Here is an 18,031-nt window from a genome sequence, read left to right as displayed (position 1 = left end):
CTAGTACATTTATTGTCTCTTGCTTCATAATACGAATATATAATTTGTAATGTCCTTTAAGTCCAAGGTTTGTGTAATATATATGAATGTCAAGCATTTTTATCTGCTTGACCTGCAGATGGGGAAGACTGATCTAATACAGTGTGGAGTTACATCTGCAGTGAGTTAAGCCTTATTTGTTCAATTTAATTTTTCTTCTCCTTGTTGTATTTCTTCCTTCAAAGTGCCAGATCCCACATCAACATTATACTAAAATTGGTCAACTGATCCATTTATCAGATCAAAGCTCACAAAAGATTAGTTGAAAATTAAATTTGATTTTTATGTTTTTTCCCCTTTTAGTGGTTTATAGGCTATATTAACAGTGATCAGGTGCAATCTGTAACAAAGTCTTCTAAAGCAAGCCATGGAGCCCTATCAATCTTCAGTTTCTTGATTTCAATCCATCTGACAAACATTAACATGTCAAGTTTCACCACGCCCTGCCAAGAAGATTATTATTATCAGAGGTTTCTTGGATTTATTTCTCAATCTGATAAGAACTATATTATTCCTTTGCGTGATGGATAATAGTTCTGCTAGACTTTTATTGGTTCTCTGTTTTCATGGGCAGGTCACTAGTTCATTTTGCAATAGGCTCAGCTGATTGTACTACTTGCTAAGTTTGCTGAGAATATGGTGATATAAGCGCTCTTTTCATTTTTTACTCAATTCATATTTCCTGTTGAACTACAAAAAAACTAGGATAAAGAAAACAGGCCAATTAGACTTATGTATGGACTTAGGCAAAATTATATGGAATTAATAATGAATACAGAGACTCAGCTTAGTGACAAGTTGACTTGGCTGATCTTGAAACCTAAACAGTGTCAGCCCAGGTTAATACTTAGATGGAGACAACCTGGAAATCCTATTGCTATAGACCAGACTGTGAAGTTGGACAAAGATCTTAAAAGAAGGCAATGGGCACAGCAATATGGTTTATATTCTGGTTATACTATCAGTTGGAATGTACAATATATATTGACTATTTTAAGAAATTAGGATTTACAATTTGTACTGACTCCGTAAAATATTTGGGCTTATATTTTTCTCAAAATATATCACAATATGTTGAATGAAATATATCTAAATGTATAGATGTAATTTCAATAGATACAAAGGGGGACCCCCCAAAAAAACCAGAATTATCTTCTGGAGGGCAGGCCCCTTGTAGCACAGGCTTCCCCCACTAGCTGAGTGTTCTAGGAACCCATCTGCACCAGTGTGTCAGCTGGGTTGTTGTGAGAGGCTGCATTCGGCTTTAGTGGGTTTTTTTTTTTTCAATGCTTTTGCATTGAATCATGATGGGTGATTCGTGCCTCGCTTGCTCACACCGAATGAAGAGACAATTGCTTGACTGCATGCCATGCTTTGAAGGAGAAGTTGGAGGCTGACCCTGATATTTTTTCAAAAGTCATAACTGGAGATGAATCTTGGTGCTACGCCTGTGACCCTGAAATGAAACAGTAATCCAGCCAATGGAAAACTGCCACATCCCCATGATCCAAAAAAGCACAAGTGAAGTTGAACGTGAAAACAATGATCATCTGTTTCTTTGATGTGAGAGGGAATGTGCATTCGGAATGTGTTCCTCCGGGTGAAATGGTCAACCAAAGTTTTATCTGGAAGATTACGTCATGATTTGCGGAAGAAACGTCCCGAGTTGTGGCAAACAGGTGACTGGTTCTTCCACCATGACAACGCACCCGCACACACTGTGCTGAGCGTTCAGCAGTTTTTGACCAAAAATGGCATGACCCTTGTGCCCCACCCTCCCAATTCACCCGATCTCGCCCTGTGCGACTTTTTCTCGTTTCCCTGGATGAAAAAAGTCCTCAAAGGGAAACATTTTGCTGATGTGGAGGAAGTGAAACAAAAAAAAAAAAAACGGCAGAAGAACTAAAAGGCTTCAAAATCGACAAGTCCAAAACCTGTTTTGAGCAGTGGAAAAAAACATCTTGATAGGTGTATTGCATCAAATGGAGAGTACTTTGAAGGTGACTGAAGTTTGAACATGTAAAAATAAATACACGATTTTTTTATAAATAAATTCTGGGTTTTTTTGGGTCCCCCCTCATATAACTTGATAGCAAAAACTTCCATTAAGTCTCTGGGTTAAGATTAATGTAACTAAAAGAAGTATTACACTGAGATTTTAAGAGAGTTTTCAGTATTAATTCCTATCAGATACTTTACCAGATAGATTGACTAATGAGCCAAAACTCTTAGAATATCTTTGGCCAAACTGAGGTTGCCCTTATGATGAAGATGGCCTTATTCTACCAGATTTTCGACTGTACTACTGGGCTCTCATTTTAACATCTATATTATGAGATTTTTTTTTTTAATTGTTCTCTTTGGGCTTTTTTGGAGAACAAATGTGTAACCCTTTTGAAACGTTGGCAAGTTTTAGGGTCCGAGTATATTAAACAAGGATCTTCCTTTCTATCCTTGAAAGCTAAACTAGAATTGACTTTGTGGAATAACCCAGACTTGAAGATAGCAGATGTTCTGTTGGAACGCCTGGGCCAAACAATGGGTAAATACTTTAAATCAGTTGATTTATAATGGTTGTTTTAAAGACTGTGAGATGTTACATTCTGAATATGATTTATCAATAACATCCATTTGGCATTATATATTATTGAAACATATCCTATCTAAACAGTATGGTTCAGATGTTTTATCAGCCTCAGAGGTACCTGGAATCCTAGGGTCTTAAGAGATGGAGCTCTTCTTGAACTAATAATTCAATTTTATAAGGAATTAAAAAGCAGAATGGTTAGCATTAATTACATATCTGAATACCCAGTCTTGGAAATCAGTGGGACTAGGTTTTAAGAAATATAAAACATACTTCTTATGACTTAATTTCATTCTTAAGTAATAACAAGTATGTTTTATAGTACTTTTATATTTATGTTCATCAGAAAATATTACTTTGTGTTCATTTGGTCTCTCAGATGTTTTAAAAGGTTGGACATCAGCTTTTTTATGTTGGTGATGTATGAAATTTAAGGATTCTTTAACTCATGTGATTTGGTCTTGTCCAGCCATAGCTTTATTTTTGCTTCAAATCATAGCACATGTTAATATAACCTTGGAGAAAAATAGAATAGTTAAGATTTAAATGAGATGTTAAATTATCTTCCTTAAGTATGGAATTTGTCATTTTATGAAGAGCTTTGACTCTACTGAACCTGGAAATCAACAAAGAAGATGATCTTACTTAAATTGAAAGAAATTTATCCTCCAAGTACTAAGAAATGGATTCAAGATATAAGTCTTATCCATTTTTGAACAAGTCTTGTGTTCTAAAAATGAAAAGATGAAGCAACATGTTTCCATATGGTCTATATTTAGTTACAAGCTTAAGGACAGACTTAATTCTATACTGGTATTACATGAATAGTATAGGAATCTTTTTTTCTTTCAAAAATTCCCCTGCCCCCCCCCTTTAATTTTGTTTATTTTAATCACCACCAAAGTATGTAGATTCTTTTCTCACCGATAACCAATATTGTATTTTTTTTTCCTTATTGGTGTTATAGTTGCTTGTATTTCACTATTAAGAATAATTTAAAAATAATACAAGGCAATGGGCAAATTACTTTTGTACTATTGCTAAGGAACCACAAAATCATCAAGAATCAAACTTATTTCTAGGGAGACTTGACCTTTTAAGAATGAATACAGACAATCATTTACTTGGTAGACTTTCTGCAGTTCATGCAATCCCATGGTGAGCTGACTATCCTTATTATAATGTCAAATTTTAAGGCAGAATAGAGTTGATTTTCCATGTATGATGATAATGTTTACAAAGAAAGTTCCCTTACAGTGAGCTATATTATACCGCTACCTAATTTCCAAAGCATTCCTGAAGCACCCTAACTCCAAAGTAACTATTCCCCACTTTATTCCTATTACAACTAAGCCCCAAATGCTTTGGTGAAGCCCTTTCTTTCTTTCCTCTCTTCCCAAGGAAGTGCAACAGTCAACTCTTCATGGATGGGGATAGGAAACTAATGAGGCAATCTGTTTTCCCCCCCTCTCCTTTTTAAATAGAAAAAGAGATTGAAGCTAAAGGAATTATGGTTAGTCTCCCAGTTACTCCTTTTTAAACTCAGCAGTTAGCCTGCATGGGGAGAAGGAAAAAAGGGGGTTCCTGCCTGTCTGCAGTTGTTACACATCACTTAGCAAACTCACTGCTTTACATGCTTATCAGTTAAACAAGTGTCTAAACAATTGCATATTCCTTTATAAATCTGGATGTGTTTGTAATAGCAATATGATTGATTCAAGTAAAAGAGTACTTAACGCATCATACTAAACAGATTAAAACCCTACTTCCGTAGCTGTCTTTGGATTACTTTAAAGTCTTTGAAAGAGTGGAAATTCCTGAAATGTTTGTTACTGGAAGTGGGATTTGGGCATAATTTTATTTCTATAAGTATCCAGTTGCATTCCCCAGCCCATGCGATATTAAGTATCAACAAAATGGATCAAGTGTTTCTTCCAATAAATAAGGACACTAAATGAGAATGCCCACTTTCTTCAGTTTAACGTAACCACATTATAGAGGTGTTTGCATAGAATATTCAGAGGAAAAGGATACTATGAAAACAATGCAACGTGTCATAAATTGCAGATGAAATGTTCATTTTTCTTCAAAAAGTGAATAGCGACACACTGTAACTTAGTCATAATTTAGAAGCAAGATTGAGACATTGTCTATTCCATCCACTCCTTTATAGTCTGGAAATGTCTAAACCCAAGTTTGTAGGAAATAGTCTAGATGAGTATCATCAGCATACTAATGACAGCCAGCACCAAATCTGCTAACTAATGCTTTTTCCTAGGAATTCATATCGATATTAAATTACATGGGAAGCAAGACAGAACCTTGTAGAATCCCTCAGGACAATTCTTAAGGAATCAAACAAAAGTTTCCCAGTACCACTTTCTGCTCCAGCTGCCTCCAACTCCCAATTCTTTCCAGCAGTCCAACAAGTTTTGTATTAACAGTCACAGAGAGATATATGTGAACCTGGACTTAGGAGGTTTCAAGATAATCTGCTTCATTTCAGCTGGGCCAGAGATGGCTTCTTAAACACAAAAGCCTCATCACTACATCCTTCAAGATGATGGAGAACTCTGCCTGCAAAAGAGAGGTATTAATGAATTTATTGATCATTAATGACACAGAATTTATCAGCCAAGATGGCATCTAACATGCTAGTAGTGGTACAAACAGATCCAAGCACCTCACCCACTTCCTGATGAAACTGATTCATACAACTGGAATTAGATACCGTGATAGGTACACTAGTTATGAATTTGCTCACAGTGATGTAAATTTTGCGTGAATCTGAGAAGCCTTGCTGCAGAACATAAATACCCAAATCAAACTGCTCAGAATGGAACTCAGATGCTATCAAGACATTGCCAGGAACTATTGGACAGTGAGTCAGCCATCCAACAGTAATCCAGTAGCTGGATTTTTCTGTGCAGGCACAGCCAGAAAGGAAACCTACTGTTTCTTTTTCTCTCTGACTGATATGGCAAAAGCCTTATACTGACACCTTCATCACATCTCCTCTCATAATAACTCACACTACCTGCCTTCATGCTTCATCAACCATAATCCCTCCACATCCCACTGAGTGTTAAAGGCTTAAATATAAGACTGGGGATGCTTAGAAGGAACCATATCAAGAAACAGGGATCTTTCTTTATCATGGCTTGGAATGACTGTTCTTAACATTCTATTATATTCATCTTTCAAATAGTTCCAATTATTTTGCCTTTGCATTATACATGATAAAGAACATCCATCCATCCATCCATCCATCCATCCATCCATCCATCCATCCATCCATCCAGGACCAGGTACATATATAAAGAAAACTGTGATGTAGGCTTAGGTATACCAAATTTGAAACATTTATCTGATTCAATTAATACAACTAACTTGGAACTCAAAGTTGGTCAATGGATGCAAGCTGACATAGTGTTGGATTTGCAATACTATTTCTCTATATTATAAAGGAATTAATATCTACTGCTAACACTAATCCATATTTACAATTTACCTTGACATTTGCAAAAGGTAGAAACAAATTGTAACCATTGATCTTTTCCATCTTCTCCATTTCATTCATCACCCAGATTGCAAACCTGTGAATAAATCTGATCAGTTCAAGTAATTAGAAGATACAAGATTTTATAGGATTCAAGCTTCAATGGGAACCTTGCTAAATATATCTTGCAGAAGAATTGTGTGCAAGTCCCAACTTGGTTTCAAATGAAACAAGTGCAACGATTTCTTCATAAGCCCATGAGATCTTACTAATCAGGCACATTAGAAAAATATTTGAAGAATGTATGTATCCACATCATTTAAGATCAAAGGAATGTTCGCAGTCTTACACAAAATTTTTATATAAAGCATGGTAAAGTTCTTTTGTATTGTTGATGAGGTGATTATTATCTCTTTCTTCCCATTCACTCTACTTTTCCTTTCCTTTGAAAGTATGTATGCAGATGTTTGGATTGAGTCAGAGGTTAGTTTCTGAGTGTGTATCTTTCATGCTGGATGTGCTTAAGTCATTGGGTAGGCATGCTTTAGATACATGACATACTATGCTGAATGCTTTGGAAATCTGAAAACAGTACATATAGTACTTTATTATCAATCTGTTTTACTCCATATCCCTTAAATATTTTTTTACTTATTTCAGGCAAAACTTCAATAATAGCACTTTCATTTTAACCCTGGGCCAGAGACAGCACTTTGTAGTTGGGAACAGAGATACAGTAATATTCCATTTTGTCATCCAAGAATAAGGTGTTTCAAACAGGCGTCTTCAGGGGAGACAGAAAAATAAAGTTGGCTGCCATGGCTGTATAACTGAAGCCCTTCCCTTTCTGATATGTGTTATCTGTGTTACACACATTAAAAAAAAAAAAAAAGTCAGGACTTCAATCACATGGTCTCAACTGCCATCTTGACTTTTTTTTACCCTTTCTTCTGGAGCCACCTCTGGACAATTAGAATCTTTCTTTACCCTCAAAGTTGCCTCAGTTTAAGACGATCTTTAAGCTAATACTAGTCCAGCATAATGGCATAGATCTAGATTTAGTCATGTTTAAAGTATTTCCAAATAAATTTGGATGCAGTTTTTTTACTCTCTTAAAACTCAGTGGGTGACTTTGGCTAGTTTTCTCTCAGTTAATTTACCTTAAAAGGGAGAAGAGAGCCAGTTTGGTGTAGTGGTTAAGGCATCAGGCTAGAAACCAGGAGACCATGAGTTTTGGTCCTGCCTTAGGCACAAAGCCAGCTGCATGGCCCTGGGTCAGTCCCTCTTTCTCAGCCCTAGGAAGCAGGCAATGGCAAACCACTTCTGAAATCTCACCAAGAAAACTGCAGGGACTAGTCCAAGCAGTCACCAGGAATTAAAACTGACTTGAAGTCACCCCTCACCAAAAAAAAAGGGAGGAGGAGGAGATTGTAATGAACAAATATGTAAACAAATAATAAACATCTTAGAAGCTGCATATGAAAGTCTTCTTGGTTTTGAAAGCAGACTTTATGCTTTATAAGTAGCTATTGCTCAAGAAAAATAAGACCTAAGCCCCTTTGGCTCAGAGAACTAGTTGAAAAAGATGTTGGTTCTTAACCTCTGCTTTCTTTTCCTCCTTCCTTTCCTCTTCTGTTCTCCTTTATAATCTTCCCCTTCTTCCTCCGTCAAGCAGCATTAAATATCAATGAAGCTGAAGCTCTTTAAAAACATAAATGGAAGAGGGGGAAAAAAGCTTTGAGGATCACTGTAGGCAACGCCACAGTCTTTCCCAACATGAACCGTGGAAAGCCTGCTAATTCTGTTTCAATGATACTGCCGACAGGCTGGTTGTGAAGGACTGCCTTTGATCTACCTTTTACATTCATTCACCTTAATAAGAGCTGGCTTTATAGGACCAATTAAAATTACCGTCCTCCCTTATTATCTCTACCAAGCATGACAGAATTACAGTAGATTTCAGGAAATGTTTTCTCTTAACATGGAAGTTCTTGGCTCAGGCAGCAAACTTTACTTTAAAAAAGTATGCTTTAATAATTTTATTTCAGCTTGCATAGCAATGATTTCAGGCTATCAGATTAGCTGCCTTAGACTGGTTTATCCTCACTAACAACTCTGATGTGTAAAATGACTGGAATTGCCACGGCTTGTAGAATAATCTAGACTTTTCCCCAATTAGAGTCCTTCTGTTTTAAATAGTATATTGGAGTGGAAAATTCAGCCAGCATGCTGAATGGTGAACCCTGAGAGGAATGATAGTTCAACAACATCTGAGAGCCACATGTTGCAACCATGTGCTGTAACCATGCACCTTCTCATCGATTAAGCCCTGCAGATCTCCTCTGGGCAGGCCAGTATGGGCTGTTATCCCATCTCTGTTTGAGCACAAGAGAAGTAACCAATGGTTTCTCTCTACACATTCAAAATTTTGCTTTTCCCCATTATCACATCAAGGCTTACTGGACCAAGAAAACCTAATGGTAGGGATAGGAAAATTGTGATCCTTCAAACCCTTAACAGCTCATGATCAAATAATCTGGGGACCCACATTCCCTATCCTTGTCTTAGGCTAAATAATTCCTCCAAGCAAATGCAGCTTTTGCTTTCTGTTATGGTGAAAATGTGCTAGACCTGTGAAATTCCTTTTCTTGCAAAATTTCTCATTGTTCACGTATTGGCCATACCTTTATTTTATTATCATGACCAATTCTCAGGAATGAAATAATCTGAAATGAGGGATGATGTATGTTAGCCTAGGAACAATGAAGACTAGTTTTTTAGGGTTTTTTTTTTTTTACATTTGGCTGTGGTCTTGGTGCCCTGATTGCATGTGCTCCCATTATGCTGTACTCTTAAACCTGCAATAACTGGATTGGCTTTTCTTTCAGTCTCATTGATTTTATTCATTTAACTTGAGTATATTCCGTTCTCCTCTCTCTCCCCACCTCCTTCTCTCTTTGCTGGTACAGATCAAATGAAGAGCATAAAAGTCAAATGTACTTATGATAGAATTGGAATTACAAAGCCTATGTGGGCCATGTTTTTGAGTTTAAGCTTCCTAAGCAGGTAGAGTTACCAAGAAAGCCAGTTATCATTCATAAATGTCAGACATTTTATCAAACAATTCAGAGGACATGCTATAGATGAATGTAGCTTCTTTATTTCATTAATCAGACATCAGAACTATTCAGACATCAGAATTTAATTTTTTGGATTCATGTTTGTCCCAATTACATTGGTAAATATTTGCCAACCATTCTTTTCAGAAACTGGACAGCTAACTGTTGACAAAACAAGCAGTCCAAGATTATAAGGCACAGTCATTCTAAACAATTAGGTAAATGTAAACTCACAGTTGAGGTGAGGGTTCAATATATACAAGCTGTATACTATAGTCAAGTTTTAGAGGGTAGAATATTAAGATGTCATTAGGTCCAGACAAGGGTTAAAATTTCCAAGGCTTCATTGGTGGCAAGACAAATGGTACAAATCCAGTGGTATTCTGATACTTAAATGCTATTAGGCAGATGCTTAAATATAGAGGTACAAGTAGATCCAAGTATATCTGGTGCTATTGTAGTGCTGGGCTACTTAGGAACAGCAACCTGCTCCCAAATAGACAATTCTTACTAAGTAGATCATTACTCAGAAGGTTTGTCCTTCAGTTCTCTCCTAGGCTGTACACTATCAACAATTTGTGTCTGAGTTGGAGTCCATGGTTGCTAATTTGTGGGTGTTGGTCCTTCTCCCATGCCTTTTTTCCCTAGTATTGAATTGGTGTCTTATCCAGCTCTTGTTCTTGTTCCTTGAATGAAAAGCCATCTATGATGGCCATGACAGTAAAAATCTATGCATTTATCACAAGCTGCACTTTTAAAAATTGCAGCCCAGAAAAGATGAGGAACTTCAATATTTGTGTCCCTTTGTTGTTCTCCCAATTAAGTTTATGACAGACAGGCAGGCAGGCAGGCAGACAGACAGATGTTCTTAGTTATCATGGACTTCCATTGTAAATTATAGTTTGGCTGTAAATGCTAAAGTAGATATGAAGAAGACGAAATATTTATATCATCTTGATTGTTATGCAGCATTTGGAATTTGGCTTTCATCTTGCTGCTGGGTGGGGGGAACAATGGATGTTTTTCTCCCTAAAGGTGTGCTCTCACATTCATCATCAGTTTACTTCTGAATTGGCCCAGAATACAATTACCTAAACAGTCATCAGTTTTAAATTATTCTATCTGTATTGATGTATATCCTGCATTGCAAAACAGCCTGAGAAAAAGCAATATGTAGTAAGATTGGTAAGGCTTGTTTAATGTAAACAGCAGCCTGGGTCAGCAGTGATATCAGAGTTGTTTAGAGTGCTGAATTGTCTTTCCACGATTGTGCAATATTTGCATGTGCTTCTTATTGGCTCAAGAAAAATGCCAGATGGTTTCAAACTATCTTCCTTAACTGAAGCCTGTAGTTACCTGCAGAGCCAATTTAAAGGGGAGTAAGAGACAAGAGTCACTGACTGCCCACATGGAGGGTCCTGTTATTCAATACATACTGAATATAACTGAAACCAATGCTTTCAATTTCATTCCAGCTCAGGATAGTGGAGGAGTTCCAAATCACCAGTTTGGAAGCCCAGCTGGGAATACTGCACAGCTCTAATGTTTTTCATTTAAGGAAGCAAAGGTCCAGGTCTCTTGAAAAGGCTCTAGTTGATACTTCAGGACAGAAGGGAGTATCCTTTCAGGATACTTTCAGGATACTTCAGGGCAGAAGACGGTATACTTTCCTTTTCTTGAGGCTGTTACTCATAATCATAACTTTTATTCTTACCTTAAAGAGCCTAAAGAAATACAGTAATTGTTCTGAGGATACACACACAAACACACATATACATATATATCCATACAGAGACCATTCCAAGAATAGGCCATTCTCTGTGGGGTATCTTTTAAAATTTTCTGGTGAGAAGAAGAAAATGGTGGAGACATGCTGTTTGCTAGTTTACAAAAAAGCTGGCAAACATCCAGGCAGTTCCTAAAAACAACATCAGTTCCCTAAAAGCAAACAGTATGTCTATAGATCTCATTCTCTCCCCTCCCTTTTGGCCCAGAATCCTTCTAACCAGGCAGCTGCAAAACATCTTCTTTCTTTTACTGGCTACATCCCAGCAGTTCAAATTGTTTTTCTGAGCAGGTGACACCCAGTAGCAAGCAGCCACAGGCCATCCAAAGCTGATGAACAAGCAGCTTCTACTTATTACTTATATAAATCCTTCAAGACGGTTATCTCCTTTACTTCACAGCAGCCTTCTCATTAAATTGTGGAGAGGAAATGTCTTTGTCTACCAACAAGTCTTCCTTTTCTTGTTTCCAGTTACCTCTTGCCTACTGCATCTTTACTATCAAAGGCTCCTCTTGTTTATTTGATCACTGCCACCTTTCTGAATATTTTAGTTTTGGAAAGTCCTTTGTCAGAACATTTCTCACTTGAAACATAATTCTGCCTTTTGGTCCACACACAAAGGCGGTGTCCCTGTTCTTCAACATACTATTGCAATGACAGAGTTTTCCTGCAACAATTCTGCAAGGTGTTTTTTTTCCCTCTCTCTCTCTCTCTGTCTTTCTCTCCCGCTCTCCCCCCGATTCCTCTTGCTTAACTGCTTACTATACTAAAACTGCATTTATGGGATTTCATTTCAAGGCCCTCCAACTTTTGGCACTCATTTGGAATTTGTAGAGTAATGTCTATTATAGGTGGGGAGTGGGGGTGGGAAGGGTGAATGGCTGCCCATTAAAGCAATTGCTGCAGAATGAGCACAGCCAGTTGCCAAACAACCATTTCCTAGAAGGCAAAGTGGTTCTGTTCAAGCATTCCAAGTAGCTGATATATATTAAGGACCTCATTTTTGTGTATCAGGAACTGTACTTAGAGATTCTTGATGGCAGCAGCTTCAGTGGGAAGACAGATCCCTTTCAAGATAGCCTTTCCTGCTGATCTGAATCCAGAAAGGCAGGAAGGAGAACTTAGGGATTATTGTTCAGCCTACCATTTAGGTTGCTAATGGATATGTCCCTAAGTGGCCCAATGAGAAATACTGTATAAGGTCTGCAACCTGAGAGATGTCCTAGTCTGTAATGGGAAGAAGGAATAACCTTGAGGAACTGAAGGAAGAGCAACAACCAAGGCAACTATCAGATAAAAGAGATATGAGTCTGGGGTAGAAATGTAATTTGAGAAAGCACCTCAGACATGTCCCTGCCTAGTTTTCATGAAGATAAAGGGAGGGGGGAAGCGAATTCAGACTTGCAAGATTTTGTTACTGTAGCCTTATGATGAGAACCAGTTTGGTGTAGTGGTTAAGACATCAGGCTAGAAAGCAGGAGATTATGAGTTCTAGTCCAGCCTTCGGCACAAATCCAGCTGAATGACCTTGGGCCAGTCCTTCTCTCTCAGCCCTAGGAAGGAGGCAAAGGCAAACCTCTTCCGAAAAATCTTGCCAAGAAAACTGCAGGGACTAGCCTAGGCAGTCGCCAGGAGTCAAAAACTGACTTAAAGTCACCAAAGAAAACAAAACAAAACAAAAATCCCTTATAATAAAAGTAGTATTAGTATTCATAACTTTAGTTTCCTGATTTGGTCAACTTTGAAGGGCTGACATAGTCTGATTGAATCTTATTGTATGTCTCCTTTTGTTAGAGAACTTTAATGATAGTTGGGATTCTGATATCTATAATTCTGACTAAACCTAAGAGTGTTTTTTATCTTATTATTCCTAGGGCTACTATAATGTCATCTGTGCATTGGAGCTTATTCTGAATAACTGTAGTCTTCCAAAACTTTTCTTCTGCATGATTTCCTTTACTGCCCTCATTCAGTTCGGGAAAATATAAATTGATTTTGATTTTTTTTCCCCTCAAAAGATAAGAACATTTGGGCACATTTTTTGCGTAGGATGTGTAATTGTTGTACTTACCTTAGTTTTTAAGTTAGCAAAGGAGAGCGTGTGAAAATCCTTTGTTTCTTGGTAGAATAGTCTTTCCAATATTCTTGAAGTTCTACTATTAACTGTGGCTTTCCGTGCTTCCATTAAATCTCAAAGAAGTACAAAAAGAAGAAAATGGAACATTAACAGATTAGAAACACATGCAATCATTTTCACTTCCTAACTTCAAACTACCACAAAAAGAAATTCTTAAGTACTCAAGAATGAGGTGGTAATACAAGGCAGGAGAAGAAAGCTTTTGGGAAATTGGAAGATGGACTTTATTCATTATTAACTGAGACTCCATAAACTGTGGCTATTAATAAGAGAATGGAATAGCAAATTAACTTGATGCACTAATTTACTTCTATGAATGAAAGTTTTTTTTTTTTTGTTTGCTTATAGTATATCCTTTATCTCACTGTTTTGTTATAAAGGATCCTCAAGTGGCTAACAGAATACTATAAGCGTGTTTATTCTGACAATCCCTGTTCTCAAGCTTATTATTTAAAAAGACATATTATGTTTATGTGGGGGTGTATAACGAGGAAGCATAGGAAGAAGAAATGAAAATACAGGCATTGCTTCAAACCATGGCCTTGAAATAGGTCAAATAGGGAGGTCCAGATTATGCCATAGTTCCCGGAGCATATGGTCTTCTTGCTCCTCCTAGGGCTGTAAACTACGATGTCCTCTTTGAGGAAGGTGAGACTCCTCCATGGCCCAGCTTCTCATATTCGCTGTCACACAACCTACTGTAGACACAAACTGCTCCCAAAAGACAGCCAGCCCAAACTCATGATCCTCTTCATCACTCCCGGCTGCTTCCAAATACGGATGGTAGCCTGGGAGTCAAGATTCTCCAATAGAAAGGCAAGAGCTGGAGCCAGATGTATAGAACATGTCCTGAAGCAGAGGTCCAGCAAAGGAGAAAGACCTGATTCTCTAATGGAGACATTTACAGCAATCAGTAATCAACAATCAAAAAGCAGTACTTCCTGTAAGAAAAATCAAGGGAGCCTCCAGTTACAAGCATAGGCCTTTTTTTTTTCTGCATAAGGACATTCTCAGGAGCAACAGCAAAAATGGTAGCTGTGAATAGAAATACAGTGCATCTGACCATAAAGACTGATCTAGTGACCTGCATGCTATCTCTCTGCTGTTCAAGAGTTACCTTATTCCCAAAGTCTCCAGGGCCCCTGCTTTCTCTTTTTGTGATTCTTTGAGCTTTAAATTGGAATTGGAGTGGGTTGCCCTTCCAATAGAATAGAATTAAAACCAAAGGAATAAAAGTGCAAATGGCCTGTTTAGAAAGGTGGGGTGAGTCATTTTATTGTCCTTATGAAATATGTTGGCATAAAACAACGTAAATCATTGTTCTGGTCTCCAACATCTTGCTGTGGCTTGCTAAGCATATTTAACTTCTTTATGAGATGGGAGGGAAGTTTAAAAGATGGGAGGGAAGTTTAAAAGAATGGAGAGAGATTTTTATGTTGTGAAACCAAACAGAATGTAATGAATGTGGCCAATGGATTTTTTAGATTTTTTTGAAAATTGGAATATTCCATAAGCAAATGTACTTTCTCTCCCTCCCTCTTTCTTTCTCTTTGGCCCTGTTCACCCTGCTCACAGTTTATTGACTGGGTCATAGTGGCAGAGGGCTAGGGTTTTCATGTCAGGCAAAGAGGAAATCAGGTATAATTGATACAGTGGCTTCTGGGGAAGGTATGGCAAACTGAAGACAGCTCTGCTAAAGTGAGTAGACTGGTTCCTTGGAATCTTTCTGAATAAGGAGAGAACAGGAGATCACCCACATGTGCTTTGGACAGCTGGTCCTCATGAGGAAACCACAGGACAGTGGTTGTCCATGGGTTTGAGCACAAGGAGATGACAGGATCAACCATCTTGCTCACAACTGCAGCGGAGCCTTTTAAAGGGCACTAAGGTCACAAACCTCACTTTCTAATCACTTTTAGAAATTACCTATAAACCTCCTTAAAGCTATTAGAGACCCTTGGAATGACAAGTTTGAAAAGTCTTCATTGGGTAAGTTTGTCTTCGTCTCTGAACAAAATAAAAACTAATTGTAAGCTTAAGAACTTAAATAATCTGAAATAAACAGCAAAAAACTAAATAAGATTTTGATTTAAGAAAGTTATAAATGGATTAAGGGTCCAGATAAATTTGGAATATTGACTTTTACTATGAGATTTTGGAATTAACTATAAAAAATAACTGGACACTAGAGGGGACTAAAGATTTTAAGCAGAAGAAAAAAAAAATACAAGCCTGTCCTTGATGTTAGGTAATACTGGGACTTGCAAAATGACACAAAGTGTTATAACATTGGAAATATTAAAGGAGATTTCTGACGAGTACAGCCAGAAATTAGTAACTACAATATCAACACTGTCAATAGTGATGTCTGCTTCTATGGATAGACTGTCTAAAATATGGTAATGAAGAAATGAGAGATATGGAACCAATTTTATCTGACAAGACAGAGAAAGTACCAAAAGTGGAACTACAAAAGACAGGCCAGGAGGAAAGGATGCTTTACTGGATATACAAAAGAATCTGGCTAAAGTTTTAAAAATTAAAAGGGAAATAGAAATGATAAACCAAGAGAATAACCTGGAAAATGTTTTCTTACTGGATCTAAAAAAGAGTCTTGTTAAAGCCTTGAAGAAATCTATGTGATGGGATAAAGAAGAATTAGAGAGAAATCAAATCCTATGACAATATTTGATTGAATTAAATATTAAGACTGTTACAAGTAAAAGGAAGGAATATAAAGTTGGTTTATTTGATCAAGGTTAAAATAGGACAGTTTTTTGCAAAGTTCTCACAAACCTTAATGGTCTTTTTGCTGACACCAGGACTGAAAAATTAATATTATAGATAAAGGATGGAATATCGGATGAAGAGATTATAAGGAGTTATTATATTTGTTTATACTTGTGATGAAGGCTGGAAGTCACTTCTTTATATATTTCTTTTCTTTTTCTTTATTATATTGTTTCTTTTCATTTTCTTCTTTCTTTTTCTTTTTCCCTGCACTTTTTATTCTTTTTTCCATTCTCTTTCTTTAAGTTTAGTTTATATTAGTTTTTACTATCGTAATTAAAATTGTTAATACAAATTAAAAATTTTATATAATTGATCCAGACAATTAACTGTGTGATTTAGATCCATTAGTAAACAGATCTAATCTTGTCTGAGACTAAAGTAACTCCTCCCAGTCAGCCATATCATGCAAACTACTATCTGGAGGATTACTAGTCATCCTAGAGAGCTCCTGTGAAAATATGGCCTCTCTAGAATCACTGCCTTTATTACCATTCCAATTTCCACCTTCTCATAGCCATGGGATAGACAACTAGGGAATATGCCAGAGTAGAGCCTCTCTGAAACTGTCCACAGTGGCAGTGACCTGGATACACCACTTTATTACATAATTGACAAAAAGTGTGACAGATGTGTGGCAGAGAATAGCTGGTTTCTAGCCTCCCCAGTTCCTGCCCTCTGGAATGAGCTTCTCCCCAAGACTTGAATGACCCTCATCCTACTGGTATTTCAAAGGGCCTTGAAGTAGTGGCTCTTGCCCAGCCTTTCGTGAGAACAACTGATGCCCTTTTCTTCCTTTTCCTTGTTCACATCTCGATTTGTTTTCTCTGCCGTCTTTGTTCCTTTGCATTGTGTTATTTTTGTATTATTCCTTGTTTTTAAATGTTTTTAACAATCTGCAAATCACCCAGAGTTGCTGGAAGTTGGGTGGCATATAAATTTAATATGTTATGATAGGGTTTAGACTGGATTTGGCCAGATGTTTAGACTGGATTTGGCATTTTTATCCACCTATCGAGTCCTTCCCAAGGATCTGGGATAGGCAGATGTTGTTTGATGGTGTTAAAGGTATCGTTGCAGGATATAAGCTGTTTCAAGGAAAGCTGACTTTTGCAATTGACTGATGGTGATTTTGTCAATGCTGATGGTTTATTATTATTAATATTATGATTATGATTATTGCAAAATACTCTTTTGGGGTACTTTTGTGGAGAAGATATAGAGCAGGACCAGAAAGATAAAGCTTTAGGTTCATTGTTAGTGAAATATTACCTCCATCCAGGTCCCAACAAAGGTCATTCAGCAAGCAATGCTATCTCAATCCCATGCCTGAATCCTGACTGAAAAGTTTCCTTAGCTGCCCAGTGATTATAGTCTTAATAGCCTTCCCTCGAAGGGTAGAATACAGATGATACAATAATTGTCCAAAATAGCTAGATTCAAGAAAGGCTTCTTAAGCAAGGAATGTTCCACAGCCCTTTTCAGGAGCCAGTCCTTGTGGCTGTTAGGGTGGTGTGCCTGGAAATGATTGATTTCCAGATTTTTGGTTAGGAATGTATCTAGGAATTTTTTTTAAGTGTACTGGAAATGCTAGAGATTAAACCTGAGACTTTCTGCATGAGGAGAGTGCATTTCACTATTGGACTACAACTCTACTCATCAGTTCCTACTGTCTATGTCTAAGCTCACAATGAGATCATATACTTGCAGCAGCTGAGTCTGTGATCATTATAAATTTACTTTACAATCAAGTTTAGTTAAAACTTCGTCAACATACTTTCAAGTGAGGAAAATGAAGATAGGTTGACCCTGAACTCAATGCTATTTTTGAAAGATTGTTTTCACCCATCATATGAGAGATTATGCTTGAGAAGGACTAATGCCTTGTGCCCTGAAGATGATACTGATGATGATGATGATGATGATGATGATGATGATGATGATGATGATTTTTAGGTTGTTAAGTGGTGCACACTGTTTTCTCCTCTGAGGAAATGGCAACAGCATATGCAGTATGCTTTTCATTAAATCCGAAGGTAAAGAATAAAACAAATTTCCAGAAGGGAGTTCAGAC

General features: G+C 37.2%; 1 long non-coding RNA gene across 2 annotated transcripts; it reads right to left on the bottom strand.

The window, feature by feature from the left end:
* Nucleotides 1-3,405: 3,405 nt before the first annotated feature.
* LOC148216428 (uncharacterized) lies at nt 3,406-16,893 on the bottom strand. 2 transcript variants are annotated; one of them, XR_015795428.1, is made up of 4 exons: nt 13,102-16,893; nt 7,726-7,826; nt 6,138-6,222; nt 3,406-5,203 (listed from the first exon to the last, which is right to left on the bottom strand). It is a non-coding gene; the product is annotated as an uncharacterized LOC148216428 (long non-coding RNA). The 2 variants fall into 2 exon arrangements; XR_015795427.1 differs by lacking the exon at nt 7,726-7,826.
* Between the last annotated feature and the right edge of the window lie 1,138 nt (nt 16,894-18,031).

Source organism: Python bivittatus, unplaced genomic scaffold (assembly GCF_059951505.1).
Source record: "Python bivittatus isolate LINGU-HERP-01145 unplaced genomic scaffold, Pbiv_v1 ctg000060_np1212, whole genome shotgun sequence".
NCBI lineage: Eukaryota > Metazoa > Chordata > Lepidosauria > Squamata > Pythonidae > Python > Python bivittatus.
Note: the sequence above shows the minus strand (reverse complement) of the source record. Positions and strands in the feature narration are given on the sequence as shown.